The sequence below is a fragment of the Trachypithecus francoisi genome, unplaced genomic scaffold (assembly GCF_009764315.1).
Source record: "Trachypithecus francoisi isolate TF-2019V2 unplaced genomic scaffold, Tfra_2.0 Lachesis_group1, whole genome shotgun sequence".
Lineage (NCBI taxonomy): Eukaryota > Metazoa > Chordata > Mammalia > Primates > Cercopithecidae > Trachypithecus > Trachypithecus francoisi.
Genome location: NW_022681454.1, coordinates 166,789,287 through 166,816,118, shown reverse-complemented (window position 1 = coordinate 166,816,118; position 26,832 = coordinate 166,789,287). Strand labels below are relative to the sequence as shown.

At 38.0% G+C, this 26,832-nt stretch overlaps 1 protein-coding gene across 3 annotated transcripts in view; it reads right to left on the bottom strand.

The window, feature by feature from the left end:
- Positions 1-26,832, bottom strand: part of GALNT7 (polypeptide N-acetylgalactosaminyltransferase 7) — a 150,988-nt gene that overhangs the window by 102,169 nt on the left and 21,987 nt on the right. The window contains exon 1 of one of the 3 annotated variants that reach the window (XM_033215701.1): positions 15,362-15,479. The exons of the other annotated variants lie outside the window; for them this stretch is intronic. The gene's annotated coding sequence lies outside the window, so the exon portion shown is untranslated. Of the gene's footprint in view, positions 1-15,361; positions 15,480-26,832 lie in introns of those variants that run through there. 3 annotated transcript variants of the gene reach the window in all.

The window sequence follows — 26,832 nt, the reverse complement described above, 5'->3', positions numbered from 1 at the left end:
CACTTTGTTATTAAGGTTTCTGGCCTCTGTTCGGAGTCATGCTAAAATAGTGTATCTCTCACAAGAACAATCTCTGAACAGTAGTAATTAAAGAATGGGTGAAGTGGAATAAATCTGAATTATATATCCCACTGAAGTAACTGTAATTAATTTAAATCTTTGCTTATGTAATAAAGTCTAGATGTGACAGCAAAACTTAACCAAAATTTGAGTCAGAGCCGAATGTTAAAACTGGAAATATCTGCCTTTTAACTTTCTCAAAGAAAGTTAAAATAGTTCATTAACTATTTGATAGATAATACTATTGGAATATTAAAGTTCTCTATAAATCAAATGCTAAGCTAATTAAGGAATGTTCTAAGTCTGAATCTAGAAACTACAATTTTAGAATATAGTTTTATTCTATTGGTTGTTCCATAATTTCAATTAGTCTCAAAAAAACTTCTAATTTTATTTCATTTATTAATTAGTCTCTCACCAAAGAATTACATCTCTGACCTAATATGATTAATAGCTCTACTCTATTTGAAAAATTCAGCTCAGCATTGATTGCTTCTCCATTTTATTCACGTTGACTTTTATTTCTAGGCTAGTAACTCCATAAGGGAAGAAACTATTCCTGTCTTTCTTCTGCTGTAACTCCAGCACCTAGTACATCTCCTGAAAGAATATTTATGAAAAGAAATAAAACCAAAAAAAGAGCCCACATAGCCAATTCAAGACTAAGCAAAAGAACACATCTGGAGGTATTACATTTCCCAACTTCAAACTATACCATGAGATCACAGCCACCAAAACAGCATGGTACTGGTATAAAAATAGGCATACAGAACAATAGAACAGAATAGAAAACCCAGAAATAAAGCCAAATACTTATAGTCAACTGATCTTCAACAAAGCAAACAAAAACATAAAGTGGGGAAAGGGCACCGTATTCAACAAATGGTGCTAATTGGCAAGTCACATGTAGAAGAATGAAGCTGGTTTCTCATCTCTCACCTTACACAAAAATCAACTCAAGATAGATCAAAGACTTCAATCTAAGACCGGAAACCATAAAAATTCTAGAAGATAACCCTGGGAAAACTTTCTAGACAATAGCTTTGTTAGGCAAAGACTTCATGACTAAGGACCCAAAAGCAAATGCAACAAAAACAAAGATAAATACACAGGACTGAATTGAACTAAAAAGCTTCTGCACAGCAAAAGAAATAATTATCAGAGTAAACAGACAACCCACAGAGTGGGAGAAAATCTTCACAATCTATACATCCAACAAAGGACTAATATCCAGAATCTACAAGGAACTCATACAAATCAGCAAGAAAAAAACAAACAATCCCATTAAAAAGCAGGAAAAGTAGGCTAAGGACACAAATAGACAATTCTCAAAAGAAGATATACAAATGGCCAAAAAAAATATGAAAAAATGCTCAGTATCACTAATTATGAGGGAAATGCAAATCAAAAGCATAATGTGATACTACTTTATTCCTACAAGAATTACCATAATCAAAAAACCAAAAAATAATAGATATTGACATGGATGTGGTGAAAAGGAACACTTTTACACTGTTGGTGGGAACGTAAACTAGTACAACCACTATGGAAAACAGTGTGGAGATACCTTAAAGAACTAAAAGTAGATCAACCATTTGATCCAGCAATTCTATGCCTGGGTATGTACCCAGAGGAAAAGAAGTCATTATAAAAAAAGATACCTGCATACGCATACGTGTTTATAGCAGCACAATTCACAATTGCGAAAACATGGAACCAGCCAAAATGCCCATCAATCAACGAGTAGATAAAGAAAACATGGTGTGTGTATACACACCACGGAATACTACTCAGCCATAAAAAGGAATGAAATAATGGCATTTGCAGCAACCTGGATGCAATTGGAGGGTAACTGAAGTAACTCAGGAATGGAAAGCCAAACATCGTATGTTCTCACTCATAAATGAGAGCTAAGCTAAGAGAACACAAAGGCATAAGAATGATATAATGGACTTTGAGGACTCAGGGGAAAGACTGGAACAACTAAAATGACCAAGAATTTGGTAGTTGGTGGCTGCTTGAGGGGAGAGACCATGACTCATTTATCTTTGCATACCAAGCATCTAGCACAGTATGGATGGGGAAACCCAGAACCAGCAGAGGGTCAATAAATGCTGGTTGAAAAAAGTAAACAAGTGATGAATTAATGGAAGCACCGGGCAACTGACAAAATTTAAAAGAATACATGTGCTTATCACTAAGATATTTTGATATTTATCACAAACTCTAAGCAGAAATTCTATTTTACTATTATTATTTGTACTGGACACTATCAATCATTATACAGTCAACACAATGTGAAGAACAATGCTTAACTTAAAGGAACAGGAAATCTAAGTGGCTGGGACACTTGCCTGAGTTCCTCTTTTTAGGTACATGTGTATAATTTCCTTCAAAAAACTGTCCATAAAACACCCACCCCCACACACCCTTCTCAGTGGCCTTGCTTGGATGCTGTTTCCAAAGCAAAGGAAACAAAATATTGAGGGAGAATTTGAGGTAAGGGCGATACTATCTTATTTTCCATAATCTAAAAAATCCTCTCAAATTTACTTTAAGAGCTTTTTAGCTTTTCAGAAAATCTTCTCACATTTATTCAATTAGAGTAGTAGTTAAAGAAAAACCATTTGCCCAACTCCTAAATTCCAGTAATCTTTTCTAAGCCTTAGGAAATTTAATAAGATTCATTTTTCTTTTTATATCAGAAGCTGTATTTTGTTCACAAATGAAATGACTTCTAATCTACAGAAAATGTCTATGCTAAGATTAGAGGATAAACCAGAATCACTAATCTATCTTTATTACCATTTAAGCTGAAGAAACTCTCCCAAGCCCAATGAATAGCATAAGGTATTGAAATTTAATCTGTCTCCCTACCCTGTCTCCAGAAGCCAAGACAAAATTTAACAAAGTGATTCAGTCAGATAAATTATAGTTATTATGCAATTTAATCAGAGAACTCTTTGGAGCCTGATGTCTTTATGACTGTATTTTATAAACACTTGTCAGTACCCTTAGCATTTTTTTATCTTTTGGCTCTAGAGGGAGTTATCTTACAATAGGCACAAACTTCTATAAGCAAAGTTGCAATGCAAGTTTATCAACCCACTCCTTAATGACTCACAGAGTGAAAGTAGGCTGCAAAATATCTGTTTCTCACCAAGTCTGCACAGAAGTTTGATGTGTATTAAATTTCATCTTCACTGTGTGCCTTAAAGTGCACATAGCTAAATGTGGGTATGAAGGTTTAAGAAAAATTATGAATGGCAAAAAACATAAACCACCCCCTATTACTTAGGCAAAGAAATGTGGAAGATTCCAAGAGTTGAATCTTAAAAACTAGAAATATTAAGTTCAACTTAAATAAGAAAGCTGTGCAAGGTAATTTTGGTTTTCTTCTGTAGAAAATTGTTTAAAAATGCACAAAAATGTCACCCGGGCTGAAGTGCAGGGCGTGATCTCACCTCACTGCAACATCCGCTTTCCGGGCTCAAGCCATCCTCCTGCCTCAGCCTCCCAAGTAGCTGGGCCCACAGGCCTATGCTGCCATACCCGGTAGTTGTTTTTTTTTTTTTTTTTTTTTTTTTTTTATACAGAAGGGGTTTTGCCATCTTGCCCAGGCTGGTCTTGAACTCCTGGGCCCAAAAAATCTGCCGCCTTGGCCTCCCAAGGTGCTGGGATTACGGGCGTGAACCACTGCATCCGGCCTTTTAAAGCCAGTTTTGAAGGTCTGAGTGTTTGTAAAAACGTAGTTCATATTTTCTAGCTCAATCTTAATTACCAGAACAGCTTCAAAATAATTGACAAAAAGAATAGTGGATTTTATATGGTTCTATTGTCAGAATGCTCCTTGAAAGGATTTCTTGAGCCTGATGAAATTCCACATCCTGAAACTTCTCAAGGCAGGCCAGGTCTTAGGGTCAACAATGGGCCTTCCCCCAGCTCACCACTGTGATCCTCAGTTGGGTTCCCCAGGACTTGGGTGCATTAAAAGGAGAAGAGCAGGCTGGGCTTGGTGGCTGACACCTGTAATCCCAGCACTTTGGGAGGCCGAGGCGGGCGGATCACCTGAGGTCAGGAGTTCAAGCTTGGGCAACACGGCGAAACCCCGTCTCTACTAAAAATACAAAAATTAGCCAGGCATGGTGCCACATGCCTGTAATCACAGCTACTTGGAAGGCAGAGGCAGGAGAATCACTTGAATCCAGAAGACGGAGGTTGCAGTGAGCTGAGATCTTACCACTGCACTCCAACCTGGGCGAGAGAATGAGACTCCATCTCAATAAAAAAAAAAAGAAAAAAAAAGAAAGAGCAGAGGGTGGTGGGGCCAGTGGGTATTCAGAACCTCTTGAATAGTTGGATTTATTCTTTCCACTAACTTTCTTTGTGTATCCACCATGTTTCTAGCCAACATGGGTGTGGGAATACAAGAGCCAAAAGTCATTGCACTTACCTTCTAGGAGCTTAGATTCTGGCAGGGAAGAAAGAAAGCAGGGGATCATGATAGGATTACAGAAGGGAATGGGTCCGTGTGTCCAAGCCACAACTTGACTATAAGAACTGGCATCTGGCCATCACTGAGGCAGTCAGTGTATTCCTGAAGCACGACCGTAGGCTAGATGCCAGGATGTGTTGGTACTGCCTCTGCTATTTGAGAGGTTTCGAGTAACATTTTGGAAAATGCTGTCACTACTAGGGCTGGAAGGAGCATTAAAAAAAAAAAAAAATCCAATTCGTAAATTTGGAAGCAAAAGGAAGACAAGGAAGACAGGTTACTACTTGATTCCATCAAGACATTCTGTAAACTCTCTGCTGCCAAGTGCCAGAAATTTGATTCTACCAGGCTTGAGAAGCTGAATTTGGACTAGTGGTTGAAACAGCTCTATTGAGAACTTATAGAGTATATACATGCACCAAGCACCTCACTGTTCCCACGGCTCATCTGGATCTGTCAGTCCCTTTTCTCTTTGCAGATTTCTTAAAATCCGGAGTTTTCTTAGGGCTCTCAGTCCCCTGTGGACTCAATTTAATCACAGAAATCTTGTTCTTTCTCTCGGAACACACTTTCTGCCCCAGTGGACAGGCTAGTTAGCGATAAGGAGCCTGAAGCTACCATGACCTTACAGAGTGATCTGGGCCAAATTGCAAGTTAATGACTCCTGAAAAGAAAGCTTCTAGTTTATCAAAATCCAGAGGCTGAAATACTTACCACAATGTGGTCTCTTAAAGGTTTTTTTTTTTTTTTAAGAGCTTTGTATTTATTGTCTTTTGAACTGAACTTAATTGCTTAAAGGACACAACACTTAAACTTCTTTAAAAACATCAAGATTAAAGAATACACAGTATAATGATCACTTCTCTACTTAGGTCTTACAAAAAATAATAACAACATTGGGTTGTGTGTTATTTCCAGAGGTATCTTGATCTTTTTGCAAACCAGAGATTGTTTAGGTTTGCCAGGAGCCATTGAAAAACCCTTACATTAACTTTATAAAGTGAAATGTATGTTAGTAAAGTACAGGGGCCAACATTTCAGAAACATACAGTAGAAGAATCTATTTAAGTCTATCTAAAAGCCCTCAGTATAAAAGCAAAGGTGCTATAAAAAAAATTGTGAGGAATCCTTTGGAGTAATAGGAAAGGATGTTCATGTAATTTAATCAAGGATAAAGATGGAATTTTTAAAACTAAAGCTGGTGAAAACATAATGGCCAGCAAACAAACAGAACTGAGGTGCTGTATGCCTGTCAGTGCTTGAATATTTATCTAAACAGTTGTATTTTTGTAATTTAATCTTTAATTTCATAAGAGTGAATTTTATTATAATTTTTTGGTTAGCAGACCTTCAAAAATTGCTAAGAAATAATCACTATATAGTTATCAAATCACAGTTTTCAGGATTTGACTGCAAAGTATAACAAAAATATCAATCCGAGACTCTTATAAAACAGTATATGACTACTCATATTATGCATCACAGCTCAATTGTATTAAACCCTACTATCTAATTGCCTAACCAGGCAATTGTTCTACAAACACTGGCATAGAAATAACAACTCTTTTTTTTCTTGTCAGAGTGAGTTCTTCACTCTTTTGAATGGCAATTGCTTAAACCTGATAATGTGCTGAACAAGGTACCTTCTAACAAACTCTCAAGTTTATGTGGAGCAGCTCCTCATGGGGTAAACAAAATAGCACAGAGTTGAGGGATCAGGTTTATCAGTTTTAATTCTACAATAAAATCACTGTTCTACAAAAGAAGAAAAAAAAAACACTAGAAAGGAGGAGAATGTAAAGCGAGAAATCATTATTTTTTGTTTTAAGGGTCTTGAACACTTAAGAATACATCAGGGAACTCCAAATAAGAGGTTTTCTGTTTATCATCTTGTCAACTTAAAATTACAAATAAAATACATACATTTTTCTCATATATTTAATACAAATTAATCAATAGTAACTCATACTTCCCAGTGCATTACATATACAATTACATCCACTTGTCCAAAGGGGATTTTTTTTTTCATGAAGTGAGCAATTATGTTAAAAGAGAGAAACAAGGTTGTGGTTCCAAGTTTTAGTATTTTCCACAAAAGGTATTTTTAAAATTTGGATCTTGCACTCAGCTCGAAGGAACCTATTTTTGAAGAAATGATCATGCTCTTTAATGCCCTACGGTAGACACGCGGAAGGAAACACACATGGAACTCAGAAGCACTGAAGTCATGCTGCTATTGTCTTTGTTCTGCTGTATTGGTATGTCCAATAGACGTGTCAAAATATTTTAAATCATTTTATTATAAGCAAATCACTACACCTTAACATGCTATTACATTCTAGCAAAAGAAAGTCATCATAGCTGATTTAAAAAAAAAAAAAAGCCAACTGAAGTGAGTCAGAAGACAGTGGCAAACTAGCACTGGAAGGGAATCTCTATGTGAGTGGAGTTAATCCCTTCATCTTTTTGGATCTCTCTGAATTTTCCATTTGTACAAAGACAGTCTAGATAATCTAAACAGAAGCCTCCTTCAAGTGGGTGTAACATAACCATCCTGATCACTGTTAAATAACCTGTGTAAACATTCTGGACCTTTAAAATGCTTTTTTAAAATTCTAGTAATTATTTGTAGGCTATTATGGATATCATTATTTTATTTAACAGGCCTTGTTAATTACTTGTGACTTTTGTAGACTTAAGTTGATTTTTAATAAGGATATGGATTAAAGAACTATGAACATATTTAATGGTTAAATTCACTTGCATGAAATAAAACTGGATAATCTAAGTTTGGTCACTTCATACAAAATTAAGTGTCAAAGAGCAAACATTTTTCTCCATATCTCCAACTCATCAAAAATAATCCTTGAATTACCTTTGGATGACCTTTCTGAGACTTTATCTTTCAGTACAGCACGCGTGCTGTCCTTGCCAGCACTATGTGAAAGAGAAGAAAGCCATTGTGACTCATCTATAAAGAATTCCCATAAAATTACAGAGTAGTCAACCACACTGCCTGCTGATATCTGGCAGCCTTGTTATTAGTTTAAAGACATGAAATTTTAACCTGAAAAATCCAGTTGACACTTTGAAAACTGACAGGCTGAAGAACTTTTGTATTTCGTCATGATGTCCAGAGATATGCTAAAATAATTGTAATAGCCCTTGGTATCTATTTTGATATAGATTTTTAAAAGCAGTTTCTGAAACATATACTCTATGAGGTGAGTCTAAAAGGTATCAAGAAAATGGAAATACATATAAAATTACACAGTCATGCCCATCGCAATGAAACGTCAATTAACAAGACTATTTGACAATGTGTGTGTGTGCGTGTGCACACATGTGCAGGTAGGATATTTTACATTTAATTTCCTGACAATCTAAAGAGTAACTTGAAAATCCCTTTTGTTGCTGACTCTTGTTATTGAACAAATCTGTGTATATTAGTCTACATTCTCATCCTATACGTTAGAAATGATGAGGCAAAAAGGACACCAGATTTGCGAATGGAAGCCTGAGGTCTGTATCATTACTCTCTGTGGGAATGCTGTTTGATCACACAGGATGTGTTTAGTCATAGGTAGAACGGAGAAGCTGGACATCTTAGTGGTTTTTAATTAAATGTACTTGTCAATATCACCTATGTACCTTTCTCAAGACACACATGCCCAGCCTCACACGGAGCAGAGATTTTTACCTTAGCAGATCTAGTGAGGGTACAGGCAGGAATGCATACTTAGAAAAAGCTTCCAGGTGATTCTGAACATGCATCCCCAGTTAAGAACTTCTAGATGTGATTATTGCCAATATAAAGACACTAGTGAAATCACTCAAAATTTGGAGGTAAAGTGATTTCATATGTAGCTATTGAGTACTTGAGATGTGGCTGGCCCAAATTGAGATGTACCAGAAGTATAAAATACACACCAGATATCAAATGAAAAAAAAGAATGTAAGGCATCTCAATATATTTTAATATTGATTACATGCTGATACATTCTTTTGAATATACTAGCTTAAATGTTAAAATTAATTTCACCTGGGTTTTTAAAGCTATTTTTAATATGGCTACTAGAAAATTTACAATTATAAATGTTACTTGCATTTATTTTTCTACTGGATAGCACTGAAATAGAATTTTAATAAAGTATCTTCTACAAAAGATATTTAATATTTAACATTTTAATTTTTTGTTGCAGGATCAAAAAGAAGGATGGGACAAAAATCAGCAAATGTGAAAGGAAAAAGTAGGCTGGGCATGGTGGCTCATCCCTGCAATCCTAGTACTCTGGGAGGCCGAGATGGGCGGATCGCTTGAGCCCAGAGTTCGAGACCAGCCTGGGCAACATGGTGAAACCTCGTGTCTACAAAAATACAAAAAAATTTAGCCTGTAGTCCCAGCTGCTTGGGAGGCCGAGGCAGATGGATCGCAAGAACTCGGGAGGTGGCAGCGCAGTGAGCCAACATGGCGCCATTGTACTTCAGCCTGAGCAACAGAGCAAGACCCTGTCTCAAAAAAAAAAAAAAAAAAAAGGAAAATAAAAAAGTAGTAAAAGGGATTTTCTGTTCTCCCTGGCTTTTGATAAAAGATTTGTGCAAAGGTGACTATTTTTCATTTAGCTCTAAGTATGTTTAGGAAAGAGTCAATGACGGTGAGTTTCCGACGGTTGAAATTCCATCTGCCTCAAACACAGGCTCCGTGCCCATAGAGACTCCAAAGCATAGGTTTCTTGGCATCCTTCCCTCCAGGAAACAAGTACTCATTCTTCTGGCTGGAGCCAGTTATGTTGATGTTGCAATGTTTCTAGGTAAGCATAATTAAATAAGTATTTCTTTTTCTTTTCTTTTTTTTTTTTTCAGACGGAGTCTCCCTCTGTTGCCCAGGCTGGAGTGCAGTGGCGCCATCTCGGGCTCATTGCAACCTCTGCCTCCCGGGTTCAAGCGATTCTCCTGCCTCAGCCTCCTAAGTAGCTGGGATTACAGGCATGCACCTCCACGCCCAGCTAATTTTTGTATTTTTAGTAGAGACGGGGTTTCACCATGTTAGTCAGGCTGGTCTGGAACTCCTGACCTTGTGGATCCACCTGCCTTGGCCTCCCAAAGTGTTGGGATTAGAGGCGTCAGCCACCGCACCCAGCCATAAGTATTTCTTAAATTGCTAGGTGCCTAATTCTGCCTGAGCACAAAGGCACCTGAGGTCACAAACTGTGCCAACACCCAGGAAGGCAGGCAGGCAGGCAGGTCAACTACATACTGGCAGGTAGGGTGGGAAACAGGGAGCCTGACGAAATGGCCTGAAGGCCATCTACACATTCCTGAGGGAGGCAGTGATGGAGGCTGGGTCAGATGCCAGGATTGGGAGATCAGATTGGGTGACTGGGAGGTACTAGCAGGTATCAGGTAGCGGAAGGAGGCGTGAAATGTTGAGAGTGAAATCTGGCTAAGTGACCATTTTCCTTTTGGCTCCAAGTAACTACACAAATGTCAGTGAAGGAATATGTTCACAGATCAGAGAAGACTAGAATTATTGGCATGTACTGCGTTTTCCAGTCCTGGACCTGAAAGCAAGTGAAGACAAAACCTGGGTGGAACAGGGAACTAGTATTACACAGACGTTTTACTCTCTCTGCCTAGCTGGAAAGAAACACTGAAGAAGAGCTAAGATGTGGGCTGACCAAGGCAGCCTCATTCAAACATGTATACTACAGCAAACTTCTCCTTTTGCAGCAGGGAGGAGAGAATACAACATCAGCTAAGAATATTTTGATAAAGAACGATGATGTGGGAGGATGGTGGTAAAGTTCTGCCCTCCAGATATTAAAATTCTGAAATGGCAATAATTAAAAGTTTGGCACCAGTGTGCCTCAGAGACAGGTTAAAGAAGCAAAGCTCAGCAACAGGCACAAATATATGTAAGAATTCAGTACTTCAAAACTTTGTATTATTTAATAAATGATACTGAGTAGTTGGCTAAACATTTGAACAAAAGATAAATCTCCAAACCATTCTACCCACCAAAATAAATTCTAGAAATGAACAAAGATTTCAAAGTAAGAAATAATTCACAAAAGTACCAAAGAAAACATAATCTTAAATTGGAGGACTTTCTAAACATGGCACCAAAGGTAGAAACCAAAAGGAATCACTTGCAGGTTTCATCACATAAAATTTTTAAAATTTCTATACATCCAAAGCACTACAATGTTCAGCTCAAGATGGCAGGCTAGGCACATTTGTCTTTCATCTTTAGAGAACCATTTAAATAAAAAGACGGAGGTACAATGAGGAAAACCTGTAACAGGGAAGAGACGGGCTGGAACAACAGGAAGCAGATGAGCCAGCTGGGAGATGAACCAGCTGAAAGAGCTGCAGTGGAGATGAAAGCCTGTCCTGTGCAGACTATGGAGGAAGGAGAAACTCCTAGAAATGCTCTGGGCTCAGTCTGCGGGTGCAGAGGAGGGGGTAAGAAGGGATAAAGGTGCTAATGTTCTCATTTTATAAAGCAGTGAGTCAAGAGATGCCACTGAATGATAATAGAATACAAAACAGAATTAGGTGAGTTACTTCAAGTCATAAGGGTAAATAATAAGAATTTTTAAATCTCAAATATTAATAGGATAAGAGGCAAATGGGAAAGGGTAAGTCAAATTCACATCTTTTCTATCAAGAAGTGCATAGAAATTTTCTACTGCTAAAACAAAAAGATAAAGAATTGTACATTTTCTAATGCTGTTAGGTAGAAAATATGAAAACAGCATGATTACACTTTTCATTTTTAGCTTTTACATCTTCTGTAACCTTAAATAATATTTTAAAATATCACAAATAAAATAAAAACAAAAACAACTGGGGGGAGTAACTAATATTTATGACACCCGAATTGTTAATATTCTAAATCCAAGTTCCCTCCCCTAGAGAACTCTTACAAATCAATAAGAACACATAAACACATCCATGGTAAAAAATAGGAAAAAACAAACAGGCAATTTACAAAAGAAGAAATATCCACATTACCAATTTGTAAATAAAAAAAGACGTTCAACTTCACTAGCAATTTAAAAATATAAGTCAAAAACAATGAGATTCATTTTTCACCTATGAAGCTGACAAAATCTGAAATGAAAATATCCATTGTTCACAAAGGTTTTCCATTATTGGTAAAAGAGTAAACTTATATAACCTTTCTAAAATGCAAATGACTTAAAATTTTGCATACTTTTTGATCCAACAATTAAAATGCTAGAAATGTACCCTAAAGAAATCATGACACTGTGGATCAGTAGGGAGAGCAACTTAGTCACTTCTCTCATTTACACATATTACTTAAAAAATAAACCAGACAGGGGAGAAAAGTATAATATTTAAGTATGTGCACAAATAATTAGCTACATCAACTCTTCCCACAGAACTGTTTACAACAGCAGAGAGGTGAGAAACAACTTAATAGAGGATTAGCTGAACAATTTTACTACTAAACGATATGAAAATATTTAATGGTATGAAAGATAGTTTCAAGAGAAAGTCAGGACACTAAGCTACAGGTACAAAACAAGCCATTTTATTTAAAAAGTATGTTTTCTTTATGTAAATATATATACATAAATGTAGAAAATGTTGGAATAATATATACCAAAATCAGCAAGTTGTCTTTGGGTGGTAATTATTTTATTCTTTTTTTTATTTTTCACAAAAAATATAATTTTGAATTAAGATTTTTGAAAAGCATATAAAGGGGCATTCTTGGGTAGCACAGACTAGAACAGCCCCAGTTAAAAGGCAACAGATGCCCTTTGGAGAAAGTTCTGGAGCCCACTGCATAGTCCTGGTACTCAAAACAATACAAATTAGACAGCTATGAAAAAAAAGTGAAGAAACTATGACAAATTATTATACCTCAGACACACAGCAACATATGAGACAACATAGGTGAAGACAGCTGATAGAGAGTCTGCTTCTTGTATGGTAAACCCCAACAGTTACAGATAGGAGCTATCAATGGGAAGCTGGTGACGGCCACAGGGATAGAAAGCAAAGCGCCCTTTTAAACAAAGGCCCTGGTGGCAAAAGCAGCAGTTTCCAAAGGCCTGGCAATGGTAGACAGTTGCAGTCAGGGGTAGTGTCGCACCTTGGTTGCAAGTTTCACGGCAGTTTAGTGAATCTGGAACCACTCCAATGGTAAAAATACTTTCAGCTGGGTACTAAGGACCCTCTCTCCACAGCCCCTCCCCAACCTTCCCCAGCAACAAAACTCCTGTGGAGGGTGTAGACTGAAGGACAGTTCTCCCTCATCCATCACTGTTCTTTTCTACTTCCCATTTCTTAGAGCATAACAGAGAAAGAAAAATCTCGCAGAATCTAAAGACTAGTTTGAGATTCCACATCTGCACAGTGGAAGCAAGTCACCTCTGAATTCACAAAGACTGAAGTTTGAACCTTGGCTCTACTAAATAGTTTTGTGTCCTTGGCAAGAGATTCAAGTTTGCTGAACTTCAGTTTCTTCATCTGTAAATCTGGGACAATATGAGATAGATACCAAGAAATGGAGGAACACGACTTTCCAGTACACATCACCTCCACCCAAGAGACATATCAATTTGAACTACCATCCACATAGAAAAACACCTTTCACAAGAACTAAGGAAACCAAGTGAGAGATTACAGCACCTGGATGTAGCACTGAAGAAGGTAGGAATGATAGTTTGACATCACTTGCATCACCCCCTCCCAACCCCAGGCACCACAGCTTAAAGCGAGGTATCCTCAGCATGGGGGAAGGAGACAGAAATAAGCACTAGACTTTGCTTTGGACCTGCTGGCAAAATGAAACTTGCCTCAATAAAGCCAGCACGAGGCTGTCCCCTGCAGCCTGTCATCAGGCTTGCACCTGCAGACCCTGCTTCTGGGCTGCAGATACAGGTTCCACGCCCACCCAGTGCCAGGCCAGCCCCTGAGGTTCCAGATTCCAGGTTCCAGAATGGTACCTACCTGTGGACTGAGAGTCGAAGTCTTTCCCAGCACCAGGCAGGATCCCGCAGCCCCAGGCTCTAGGCCAGCCTGGCAGGCTCAGTCTCTGGACCTGCCCCACCACTAGGCCAACCCCAACAGTCCCATTAGCCCCAGACTTCAAGCCCACCCAAGCTACCAAGCTGGCCCTGAAGCCCTAGTCATGAGGTCTGCCTCTGCAGGTATAGGCTCCGTACCCACCCAGCACCAGGCCAGCCTCTATGACCCCAGGTTCCACCCCGGGTTTCAGACCATCCCAGAGCCAGGTTGCCCTACACAGCCCTAGATTTCAGACCACAGCCCCAGACTTCAGACCTAGACCAATGACAGGGGCTGGGTCTGTCATTCAGGTGGCTAACCTGTCATTGGACTGGGTCTGAGTCACCAGGCTGGCACCTCAGGACACAGGCTTCAAGATTTCCCAGTACCAATCTGGTCCCTGCAGTAAAAAATCAAAGCATACCACTAGACAAAGCCACCTAATCATTAAAAAAGACAGCAAGAGCAAAGAACAAAGTCCTTGCTGCCCCACGCTCCATCAGACCCAGGGTCCAGGCCTAGCCCAGCAGACCCTGCTGCCAAGCTGGCCCCCATGTACCAAGGCTCCAGGACCAACCCTGCAGACTTGGGTACCAAGCCATCCCAGTACGTGGTCAGCCTCTGCAGACTCACACTGAAGACCTACCCCAGGACCAAGTCAGCCCCTGTGGCCCCAGGCTTCAGATCAACCTGAGGATATGGGCTCCAGACCTACTCTTACAGATACAATGGGGATGCAAGGCTCCAGGCCCAACCCCACAGACCCAGACACCCAGGTACCAGGCCCACCCACCTGCTGATCCAGGCACAAAGTCGAAGGGCTCCAGTAGTAAGTCTGCCAGAGGACCATACCAGATGACCTGCTCAGAATCTTTTGATGAGCTGACTGGTGAAAGGCTTCCCCAGAAAATCCCAGTATGCAAAGACTGGAATAAGTCCTTACTGATTCAAGTGCACAGATTATTAACATAAAGCAACAAAAAACATGAAAAACCAAGGAGACATAATACCACCAAAAGAACATAATAATCTCCCAGGAGGTGCCCCCTGCCAAAGTGGAGATATATGAACTGTCTGACAAAGTATTCAAAATAATTGTTTTAAGGAAACTTAAATGCAGAGAAATAATTCAGTAAAATCAAGAAAACAATAAATGATCAAAATGAGAAACTTAACAGAAAAAATGAAAGTATCTTTTAAAAATCAAATATTCTGAAGCTGAAATATACAATAAGTTAAATGAAGAACGCAATAGAGAGCATCGGCAGCAGAACTGCTCAAAGCAGAAGTAAAAATCTGTAACATTAAAGGCAGGGTATTTGAAAATATACAGAGGAGAAAAAAGAAAGAAAAGGAACAAAAGAAGTTTCTGGGATTTATAGGACAGCATCAAAACAGCAAATATTTGAACTGAATTGAAGAAGAGAGTCAAAGGCCCAGAGAGCTTATTTAAAGAAGTAAAAGCAGAAAACTTTCCAAATCTGGGGAAAGATATAAATATCCAGGTACAGGAAGGCCAACAGTCTACACTCAGATTCAATCCAAACAAGACTACACCAAGACATACTATAATCAAACTGTCAAAAATCAAAGACAAAAAGAGGACATGAAAGCAGGAGAAAAGAAGCAAATAACATATAAGGGAGTTCCAGAAAGACTGGCAGTAGACTTCTCAGCAGAAACCTTACAGGCCAGGAGAGAGTGAGATGACACATTCAAAGTGCTGAAGGAGAAAAAAGTCACCAACCAAGAATACTGTACCTGGCTAAGCTGTCCTTCAGAATTAAGGAGAGATAAAGGACTTGCCTAGACAAACAAAAGCTGAGGGAGTTAATGATCACCAGTCTTGTCTTATAAGAAATAGTAAAGGGCGTTCTTCAAGCTGAAAGAAAAGGATGCTAATTAGTAATATGAAAACATATGAAAGCATAAACTTACTGGTAAAAGTACACAGTCAAATTCACAATAATACTGTGATAGTGGTGTATAAATCACTTATACTTTAGTATGAAGGTTAAAATATAAACTATTTAAATAATAATAGCTACAATGTAATTTGTTGATACACAGTATAAAAATGTAAATTGTGGCATCAAAAGCATAAAATGTGGGAGGAAATAGAGTAAAACTGTAGTTTTTTAATGCAATCTGAGTTGTTATCAACTTAAAATAGCCTGTTATAACTAGATGATGTTGTATATAAACCTAATGGTAACCACAAAGAAAATCTATGGCAGATATTCAAAATTTAAATAATAAGGAATCAAGGCATAGCCGCAGAGAAAGTCACCTAATCATAAAAAAGACAGCAAGAGAGAACAGAATGAAGGATTTATAAAGCAACCAGGAAGTAGCGAACATAATGGCAATAATAAGTCCTTACCTATCAATAATTACCTTGAATGTAAATGGATTAAATTCTCCACTCAAAAAATATACAGTGGTTAAATGGATAAAAAAACAAGACCTGGCTGGGCGCGGTGGCTCATGCCTGTAATCCCAGCACTTTGGGAAGTCGAGGCGGGCGGATCACAAGGTCAGGAGATCGAGGCCATTCTGGCTAACACGGTGAAACACCGTCTCTACTGAAAATACAAAAAATTAGCCAGGCATGGTGGTGGGCGCCTGTAGTCCCAGCTACTGGGGAGGCTGAGGCGGGAGAATGGCATGAACTTGGAAGGAGGAGCTTGCAGTGAGCCCAGATCACGCCACTGCACTCCAGCCTGGGCGACAGAGCAAGACTCCGTCTCCAAAAAAAAAAAAAAACAAGACCTAACCATTGCTGCCCACAACAGGTTCGCTTCACCTGTAAGGACACATAGACAGAAAGTAAAGAAATAAAAAAAAAAAAATTCCATGCAAATGGAAATCAAAAGAGAGCTATACTTTCAGAGTAGCTATATTTGTATCAGATAAAATATACTGTAAGTTAAGTACTGTAAAATGAGACAAAGAAGGTCATTATATAGTGGTATAGGAGACAGTTCATCAACAGACTAATTGTAAATATATATGCACTTAACATTAGCACACCTAAATACATAAAGCAAATATGAATACATGTGAAGGGAGAGAAAGACAATATAAATTTGGCACAATGATAGTATGTATCTCATGGAGCTGCTGAGAAATAAAAGCAAGCAAATAGTCTATATTCAGAAAAACGGTAGCTTTTATTAGAAAACACCAGGCAGTCTTAAGGGTCAGGTGGTATGGTCAAACAAATGCTGTCAACAGCCAGGTACACAAATCAGTTGGAAGTGGAGTGAGCAGATAAGGCTTCCTAGAGGAGGCAGGATTTGAACTAGACTGACAGCTAGATAAAGATTGAGGAGGCAGAAAGGAGTGAAGAAGGTTATCTAACAAAAGGCAATAGTATTACCAAAGTTAGGAAGACAGATCCCTCCTCCTCCTCCCCTTTTCAATGATTTCTCAGCTCCATGGCCACTGCAGACCTACATTAGAAATCAACTTCATAGGCTCTTCTCTCTACAGTGTCCTACAAGTTTAGGTGGTTGTGGTTTCTCTGCCTTTCATAATGTATGGTAAAGAGTTGGACCCGCAATAATTTGTACTTCTTTTTCAGAGAATTTTCATTCACCCTTGATATCTGAGTAAACTTCTTTAGAGCTATGCCATATGGCAGGCACTGGGGATAAACCAGAAAAATTACTTTAAATACTGTTTGATTCTCAGTCTTTAAGAATACAGAAGCATTTCCCTTTAGCAAAATGAAAACAACTTATACAGTATCAATATTGCTACAAAATAGCAGTAATGATCATCAGAAAGAAGAAAAATCAATAAATACTATGAACTTCTAGACCAGTACAGTTGTCTTATGCAAAACCAGACTTCCTAATGAACAGTTCATAAAATCAGAATCTATTGTGTTTTCTTTTGGATAGATTTTCCTCTTTTCAGAAGTATAAGACCCAGGCATCTATTGACAAAAAGACTGTCACTTTTTCAAAACTTTAAAATCTAAGAGACATAAAGGTCTGAAGTTATCTGCCTTCCTATTAAGGAAAGCCCACAACATGAGGGATGATGAAAAGATATTTGCAGGGTTCTGGGCAACCTGGCCAAAGCATTATTGAGGTGCTCCAAGCTAATTAACACAGAAAGGTATAGGAGACAATCAGCAGTTACTAGAAAAAAAGGTGCTTTTTCTAAGATGTCCTCTCTGATATCACCTGTTGCTCATCTGCTCTGAATGGGAGTTGGCATTTTCATTAATGTTAATACAATGTTGAGTTGAATTCTGTAAACTGAAAATGACTTACTGGTTTGGCTCAATCTAGAAATAGCATATAACCCAATTCTCTTTGCTCAAAATAGATTATATTCTAGTTATACAAATAGCTGTGAACCCTTTCAAAGCACTTAAATTTTTTTCTTTATTTTTACCTCCCTAAGGAAGCAACGCATAAGGCAGCAAGGTGCAATGAGAGCTGCAAGTGCTTGGATATTTATCAAATTTAGGTTTATATATTTGGACCTACCATTTCTTACCTGTGTGACTAGTTAATTCATTAAATTCATTTAATAACCACACCTTATATAGATAATGACATATGGTGGCTGATCTAAAAACATACAGTAAAACACTATTTTTAAAATATTTGGCAGAAAAATGAAGGCCAGAAAATCAGGAGAAAAAAGATAGATAAAAAATTCATTCTAAAAGGTCTTATGTAATTGTTAAAAGTAGGTTCAAAATACTGGCTTGGAATTACAGAATGTTAAATGCAAAGTAAAAAACAGTAATTTACAAAATCGCTAGGCCACATACTTAATCTGAACAAATTTATTTGTGATAGATAAATCTCACAGATCTTGAAGGTTTATTGTAAGAATTAAATACCTCTATGAAAATACCTAGTGTAATCCCTAGCACACACTAGCTATTCCATAAATGTTCTTTCTTTCTTTTCTCTTAATCTTTTCAGTGATAAATCTATCTATTTTAAACTTAGGTTCAAAACTGGTATTTGAGAAATGCTACTCTAATCCTTCTCTCATTCAGAATATTACTTTCATCTCACTGAAATAAAAAGCAGCACATAACACAATCTACAATATAAAATTTCAGGATTACAGGATCTTTGTACTACAAAAAATGGAAATGGCTGTATCTTGCAAAATATATTTGCTGCAACATTCTTTATGATTACACATTCTCCTCCCACTCCTTAGCATACCCTAAACACTGGAAACACATAAATTTTAAAAGACAAAACTGCTGTTAGCAAGCTGTGGAGAATATGTGCCATTCAAATAACTAGAATAATATGGTCTTGCACATGGAATCCTAAAATAACATGGAGGAGGTTGTCAGCTCTCTGATATTAGTGTGCTAATTAGGCTCCCCCAGAATAACATGATATGTCAAGCAAAATATTCTTTTTTTTTTTTTTAAGAGTAGAATCCTATAGATTTTGGAAAGCAGTATCCAAGAACAAAGTGGTCTTAGAACATGACAGCGTGTATGACATATACACATAACTGAAAATAGTTCTAAAGAGATTAATCTGAGTCGCTTTCTTTCTGCCTTAAACAGTCAAGGGAAAATGTGACTCTCTGTAATGGAAAGACCTGACATTTTCATTCTCTTGGCATAAAATTGTCATGTTGCAAAAGGTGACTGACTTTCAATAGGATGCAATTAGATTAATTCCAAAGTGCTGTTACAGAAGTTAAGATATATAATTGGTTAGCTAAATGGCTTCTTCCATGCACAAATAGAATTTTAATAATTGCTTTAGCTTTATAAAAATCTTTTATTTCTCTAAAATGGTTAGGGAATGGGTTCTTCAGGTTATGAATACTTGCAGCAATGGAGACTTTCTTATTCTATACATGGATTGTCAATTTTCTAAGAATTAGAAATCAATAATGTACTAAAACTATTCCAGGAAGACTTTAACTTTTGTTGACTCAGAAGGAACATGGTGCATCTTTTAGCACCTTAGGGTCATCGTTATGATAATCCATTTTTATTACAGTACTGTGGTTCTCATCTACCCTAATTATCCAGCAAGTGGTTCATTGCAGATTCTAATTTGTTCCATCCTACCTCAACCCTGTTACCAACTATCACCACCCACCAACCACCACCCCCGCCCAAACTAGAAGACAACCAGAGATAAATCCTCAAGAAACTTCTTTTTAAGAGGGTGGTTAACAAAGTTAAATTGGGTAGAAAACAGATGAAGCAAGTTTTAATCTCTTTGCTGGGTAAGAATAGTGCCTACGTGGTGTGGGTGATCATGTGTAAGGCTCTGATGGGTAAACCTGTGGCCCAGCAGGAGGGCATGAAGACTCAGGCATCTGAGCTGGACCATGGCACTAAAAGATTACAGTGATGACAACTGTAACAATGATGATGGTTATGACAGGAATATCTCTAACATCATCATCTTCAATTTTAGCAGATGGTCCTTATGTTCCAGGCACTGTCCTATCAACTTTGCATATACTAACAATCCACTGACAGAGGCACTAGGAATGTCCCTAATGTTCACATGCAGAGGTCCCAAGGTTATGAAGTAAGTGGTAGATCTAGGACCTGAACTTGGGCAGTCTGGCTCTAACCTCAGCCACCACAACATGCTACCTTTACCATGCAACTTATCACTCAGTCCCCTAGATGTCTTTCTTCTCCGAACTACTCTACTTTTTAAATGTAACTGTCATCTCTGTGTCTGCCACACAGCATCTAGCACATAATGCTCCATAAAGATTTACTACATATTCTGTATACAAAAATTTGACTGAAATACTTCTTATGTATAGGCTCTTTGCTCTTATTGGAACAGCTTTCCTCAAAGTGTGCTGTCAAGAACACTAATTCCCTTGCTTTTATCTCTGCATAGAAGGTTCTGCCCTCCAAGATTTTTGCAAGGCCAGTTCACTTGAATTATTCCGATTCCAGCTCAAACATCACCTCTTCAAGAGGCCTTTTATGACCATCTGATCTAAAATAGGTCTCACTTCTCACCCAGAATACTACACTGATTTATTATATTCAATGGATCCCTCATGATCTGGAACCATTATTTCAATCTTTTTACTCATCTCTCTCTCCCTCCCCTAGCCCTCCCTGAAGCAGCCTGTGATGGTGTCTGTGGCACATAGCAAGTCCTCAAACATTTACTGAAATAACACATGAATTGATGCCAATAGGTTATCATAGTAAATAAATATTTTGTTTTCATATAAGTTTGTGAAACTCTGGGTTAGAGAAAGTTAAATAAATTCCTTCAGGACTTTTCAGGCTTGTGAATCTTTAAGAGGCAGGTATAACAAACAGCTTTTGCCAAACTTATCTGGTCATAGAACTTATCTGGCTACAGGAATTTTTTGTATTTGTAATGGATCTCCTCACAGAAGGACACTCTGGGAAGGGCCACATAGAGATGTATTAACTATATGAGAGGCTGCTGATATTGCTTTATTTAAGAAGTGCCCTTCTCCCCAGTCTTTTCTTCACTAAAGAAACAATCCAGGCCAGGCGCAGTGCTCATGCCTGTAATCCCAGCACTTTGGGAGGCCGAGGCGGGCAGATCATGAGGTCAGAAGATCGAGACCATTCTGGCTAACACGGTGAAACCGTGTCTCTACTAAAAATACAAAAAAAAAAAAAAAATTTAACCGGGCGTGGTGGCGGGCACCTGTAGTCCCAGTTACTCGGGAGGCTGAGGCCAGAGAATGGCCTGAACCCGGGAGGCGGAGCTTGCAGTGAGCCGAAATCGCGCCACTGCACTCCAGCCTGGGCGACAGAGCGAGACTGCGTCTCAAAAAAAGAGAAAAGAAAAGAAAAGAAACAATCCAGGTAAAATCAAGTAAAGCTAGCTGCATCATCCTTGCAGGGGTTTCAATGCAGTGTAATGTATGGTTTACAGGTTTTAATTCCTGGCCTCCCTACCTGCCCTCATGGCAGCCCTAGAAGAGGGGCACAATCTGTATTTTACAAACCAGGAAGGTGAGGCTGTGATCTGTGAAGTAATTCACCCAGCTAATTCACCACCCTAATCCACCCAGCTGCCAAGAGGATGGACCAGAACTCAAATTCACAACCTTCTGGTCCCAAAGCCCATCCTCCTCCCATTACTGAACCCCACATCTTTATCCCCCTACTTCTCTCCAACCACAGCCTGGACATCCCTGGGCCTGGGCTTTGGGATGACCCTGAGTGAGATGTGGCTGCTTAAGTTAGAGCAGAAGTAGATGACAGCACATCTCCACCTCCACTGCATGTTTTTACATTGCTCCTTGTGCAATCCAAACAAGAACAGTGATTAGAGCTTTTCTTAATATCCAACAACACTAGGTACTATGGAATCTATGCATCAAAACAAAACAGGAACATCTCTGATTACCAGTAGTATAACCATTTTCATCCCTTTACTATGTAACATTTCAGAAAGAAGAGAAAGATCTTTTTCCCACTGCTGAATTAAGTTGATTAACAAGTAAATTACTTTTTATCATAAAAGTCCACTCTAGGGTGTATAAAACTTATCCCCATGCTTTCTTTTCCTTTATATACATGAAATTTCTTTACTCTTTTTAAGATAACATAGCTCTAAATACTACCCTTTTAGTGCAATATAAATTTATCTTTTAAAAAACTTCAGTTGCAGAAATCCTGCAGAGCATCACTATTTTGCTTAAGAAAGAAAAATAATCTCAGTGATGAGTCTGGAACTCTGAGGTTACTTTCCACAACTTGCACAGAGAAGGCATTCATGGAATTAGATATCTACTACCCACATCCTGACAACCCCAAATGATAGTTCCTTCTGTTTACCTGCCAAAAAAAAAAAAAAAAGAGAGTCTAAAATTTTCACCTTCTCTGAAACATGTACCTATCAAATGTACCTGTGGGTGTCTGGGTAAAGAACCCAAATTTTATATGCATTAAACTGGCTCTTTAAGCAACAGAAATAAAGATAACATTTAGGATGCAAAGAAAAATCCAAATGTGCAACTGTCTCTGACGTTAGGCCCTTATTACACTATTGCACTATAGTCATCAAACCTGTTTTCATGACAATAATCTTCATGTTACCCAGAAAACCAAACACCGCATGTTGTCACTTATAAGTGGGAGCTGAATGATGAGAACACATGGACACATGGTGGATAACAACGCACAATGGGACCTGTCTGTGGGGGCAGGGAAAGCATCAGGAAGAATAGCTAATGAATGGTGGGCTTAATACCTAGGTGATGGGTTGATCTGTGCAGCAAACCACCATGCCACATGTGTACCTATATAACAAACCTACGCATCCTTCACATGTACCCCGGAACTTAAAAGTTGAAGAAAAAAAATCTTCACGTTACCAAATAACAGTGCCTTATCCCTGCTCCAAATTCCAAGTTCTTTTTAGAAGGTATTATAGAATATATAAAATGCTTCCATTTTAAACAGCTTAAAATACATTCTGGGCTGGGCGTGGTGGCTCACGCCTGTAATCCCAGCACTTTGGGAGGCTGAGGCGGGTAGATCACCAGAGGTCAGGAGTTTGAGACCAGCCTGGCCAACACAGCAAAACCTCGTCTCTACTAAAAATACAAAAATTAGCCGGGTATGGTGGCAGGCACCTGTAATCTCAGCTACTTGGGAAGCTGAGGCAAGAGAATGGCTTGAACCCAGGAGGTAGAGGTTGCAGTGAGCCAAGATTGCACCACTGCACTCCAGCCTGGGTGACAGAGAGACTGTGTCTCAAAAAAGAAAAAAAAAAATAAATTCCAACTTAAAATTCCCTTCTCTATTAAAATACGAACTAGAAAATAGTTATGTAATTTTGTATTGTCCAATTGTTAGATTTTTCCCCCTATTAATTAGGGAATTTGAGAGTAAGTATCTCATCCACATCTGAAAGCAAGTAAAGTAAGCAGCTGAAGTTATTAGTCATGTCCATGTTAACTTGAAGGCAGATATTCTTTTGACTATATAATATTAATAAGAGGCATGTTTTAGTTTTAGGTTTTAAATTGTTAATAGAAACCACATAGTGATATGTGTGTGCACTCTCTTTCCTCACTATTAAATCCCACATGCCAGATCTAGTGTCTTCACTAAGAGACTATGCTTCTGAGTAAACCAAGTGTAAATTCCTTTACCTGTCTCATAGAAGTCATCATCTTATCTGATTCACTGTAAGCATGGAAAAGAACAGAAGTTCTTGACAGTAATTACGGATTGTCCAAGGAGATTAGCCAGGTAAGGACAACTCTGCTCTTACTTTGAGAGATTACCTTCAGGATCTAGTGTTCCTAGAGAAGAAATATGTTTTGGGGTTATACTCAGGTATTATTGGCAACTAGGAAGTACAGTGTTTTTAAATGTCACCTTTGTTCCTTTGCAGGACGACCCTAAGATCCTAGAGAAATTACACAGTCAAGTTTTCTTTAGAGAAGATGGAGAAACAACTCAAGCATTTACAGGTCTTCTGAATGGAAGGGCATTAGACTCCGAGAACTGTTTCAAATGTGAATTGCACTTTAAAGTAGCCTAGACACAGAGTCAGTCACTCAGAGCCCCCTTCAGGCTTTGGAAGACTGTTCTTCTTGCGTTTATAGGTCATTTTGGTACTTTTTCAGAAATAACTAAATTTAGCAACATGAGAAATAGTCACAAATACTTACAGATGAAGATGAGGAAGTAGAAATAAAAGTTCAAACATATGACAGACTTGTTTAAGGGCACTTCATCAGGAGCAAAACACTCAATATTAATTCCAAATTAATATTTTGGGTCTTGAAATTAAAGAAAACAAATGGCTTTATAAAGAGTTTATGTGTGTGTGAAACCAAATGTTATGAACAAGTTATTATTAAACTAGCAATGAAAAGTAACATCTGTCACTTACTCACTGATTCTAAGTAGAAATGTAGCTAAGAAAATCTAAGCCAGAGTTTTCAGGTTTACAAAATCCTTCACTGATCTCTTCAACAGCAGCAAAAAGTGGAGAGGACATTTTCAGGATTCAGTCTGAATGCTACTTTGGCTGCAAACCAGATTAAATTTATCTCCTATAAGGCAAAATCCTAATCAGAGACTCATATGAAATCGCCTCTGAAACAACTGCTTAGATTCAAAACTGATTATCAGTTTCATTTTATTATTAGTAAACTTCATCTCTCCTTTATTTGTGAACATGATAAATTCCTAAATTTACATTCAAAGCCACAGAATATTACTGCAAATGTGAACATGTTGACAAAAAGCTTCCAACAGCTTTCCAAACATTTTTTAAAATGCAATATGGTGTATACTAGCCCTAGGGCAATGAGACAGAATTTCTGAGACGATAAGTAAATTGCCTACTTTAAATTTAAATTGCCCCTTTAAACAACCTAAGACATGTACAAAGAATGCCTCTGTATAAATGCTGTATGTTAACATGTTATATTAAATCTGACAATAAGAACCCCAATTAGTTTACATCATTAGTCTCCTTAGCCTATTATCTCTTAATGCTTTTAACTCTCTGTACCCTAAGCAAACACTTTTAAAATGTTTACAAAGCAATTAGTTGAGCCATTAAAGAAATATTTAATTGGTTCCTAGACTATCAAAAAGACTTTAAATCCATTTACAAATAGGAAAGTTTGAAAACTAAAGTCTAATTGCTTTCACTATAGCTACATAGCATATGAACAAAATTTACAGTAACTATATAGTAAGTAAAGCAATAAATTATTAGTATTGTCAACAACCGAATATATTTAGCCTCCTTTTAAAAAAAAAATAGTTTTTGGTACAATCATCTATTTTATAAGCCACTCGGATGCCTCCCTAGTAACAGATTTATTTCAAATTCATTAATTTCACATTCTTTAGAAAGGAAATTAAAAATGAAAACCTTAAGCACCCAAAAAAAACTAGTTTTGGGATTGTAATCAAAGCAAACACACTACTCATTATTTGGGAGGTTGGTAAATGCCTTTTTCTCATTTGTTGCCTTCTGCTTTATCCCTGATTTACACAGAAATTTCTTCAAATTTCATACTATATATCACAGTTGATGATTCTTTTATTGTCAAAAATATCAACAAAAAGCTAAGTATCACTTTAAAAAACTATAGAAAAGTAATTTTATGGTTATACAAAAACACGCTTTGTCTTCTGTGAATGTGATACCTTTAAAAAAAAAAAGTTGGGTTGAGGGGAGAGAAAAGACAGACAAAACACAAGGGCTAGGCAGCAACTTCATGTATGTGATTTGAGGGTCCTGCTCAAAAATCTCCCTTTCTGGCTTCCATGTGAAGTTTCCATAACAGTAAATTCCTTTAGGGTAAAGCAGGAGATTATTTCTGTATGAAGTGTATGTTACTCTAGAATGACTTATGTACAAGTTACAGAAACCAATTTAAGCTAGCTTAAATAAAATAGTATTTGTTATAAGGCTTCAGGCCTGTATCACAACCTAATCAGCAGGAAGAACAGGCAGGTCTCATGGCAATATTAGAAGGTCCTCAGGCAGAGGCAGAGACAGAGTCTTTTTGCCTGCTTGTCCCTTTCCATATCATCTTTATCTCTTTTTCTGGAAAGAAAGTGAAAATCTACTTCACTCCTTTCTCTACAGACCGGCTTCCTTGGCAAACCTTTTAGGTTTTCCTCTCCCATAACTTTGCCTGGTATGTGACTGATGCGTAAGGAGCTGACCCTGCCTACCGACCAACTCTGTGCCATCTCTAGTGGACAACACCACATGATTCAAAAATCCCAGGACGAATAATACAGCTGACCTAGCTTGAATACTCCTGTCCCATCAGCTATGTCCATGGAACAGGGTTGAACCTTCCCACCCATGGATAGGGACAGAGAACTGAGAATGGGATGTAGCTTAAGATGAAACACATGTGTCTTACAATGTCCTGCTGAATTCAAATTTTATACATAGAGAGGATAATATTAACCACTAAACACAAACAGGAAGACTGAGGGAGAAAGGCTCAGGCAGGTGCATTCTGATGGTTTCCCAACAATTTACTTCTATAGCCTTTCAAGGCAACGATGATAATTCAAGAACTCGAGTGTACATATAAAGGAGACATGCCGCCTTCTGGTGGCATGGCAGCTGGGGCATCTTTCATTGTTTGGTGATTCTGATAGCTCTCCAGACTACCTTTCAGAAGTAGGGAGGACCCACATACAGAAACTAGAAATTGTTCTGCAAAGGGCAACTTATATAAAAACATGGATGAGACGG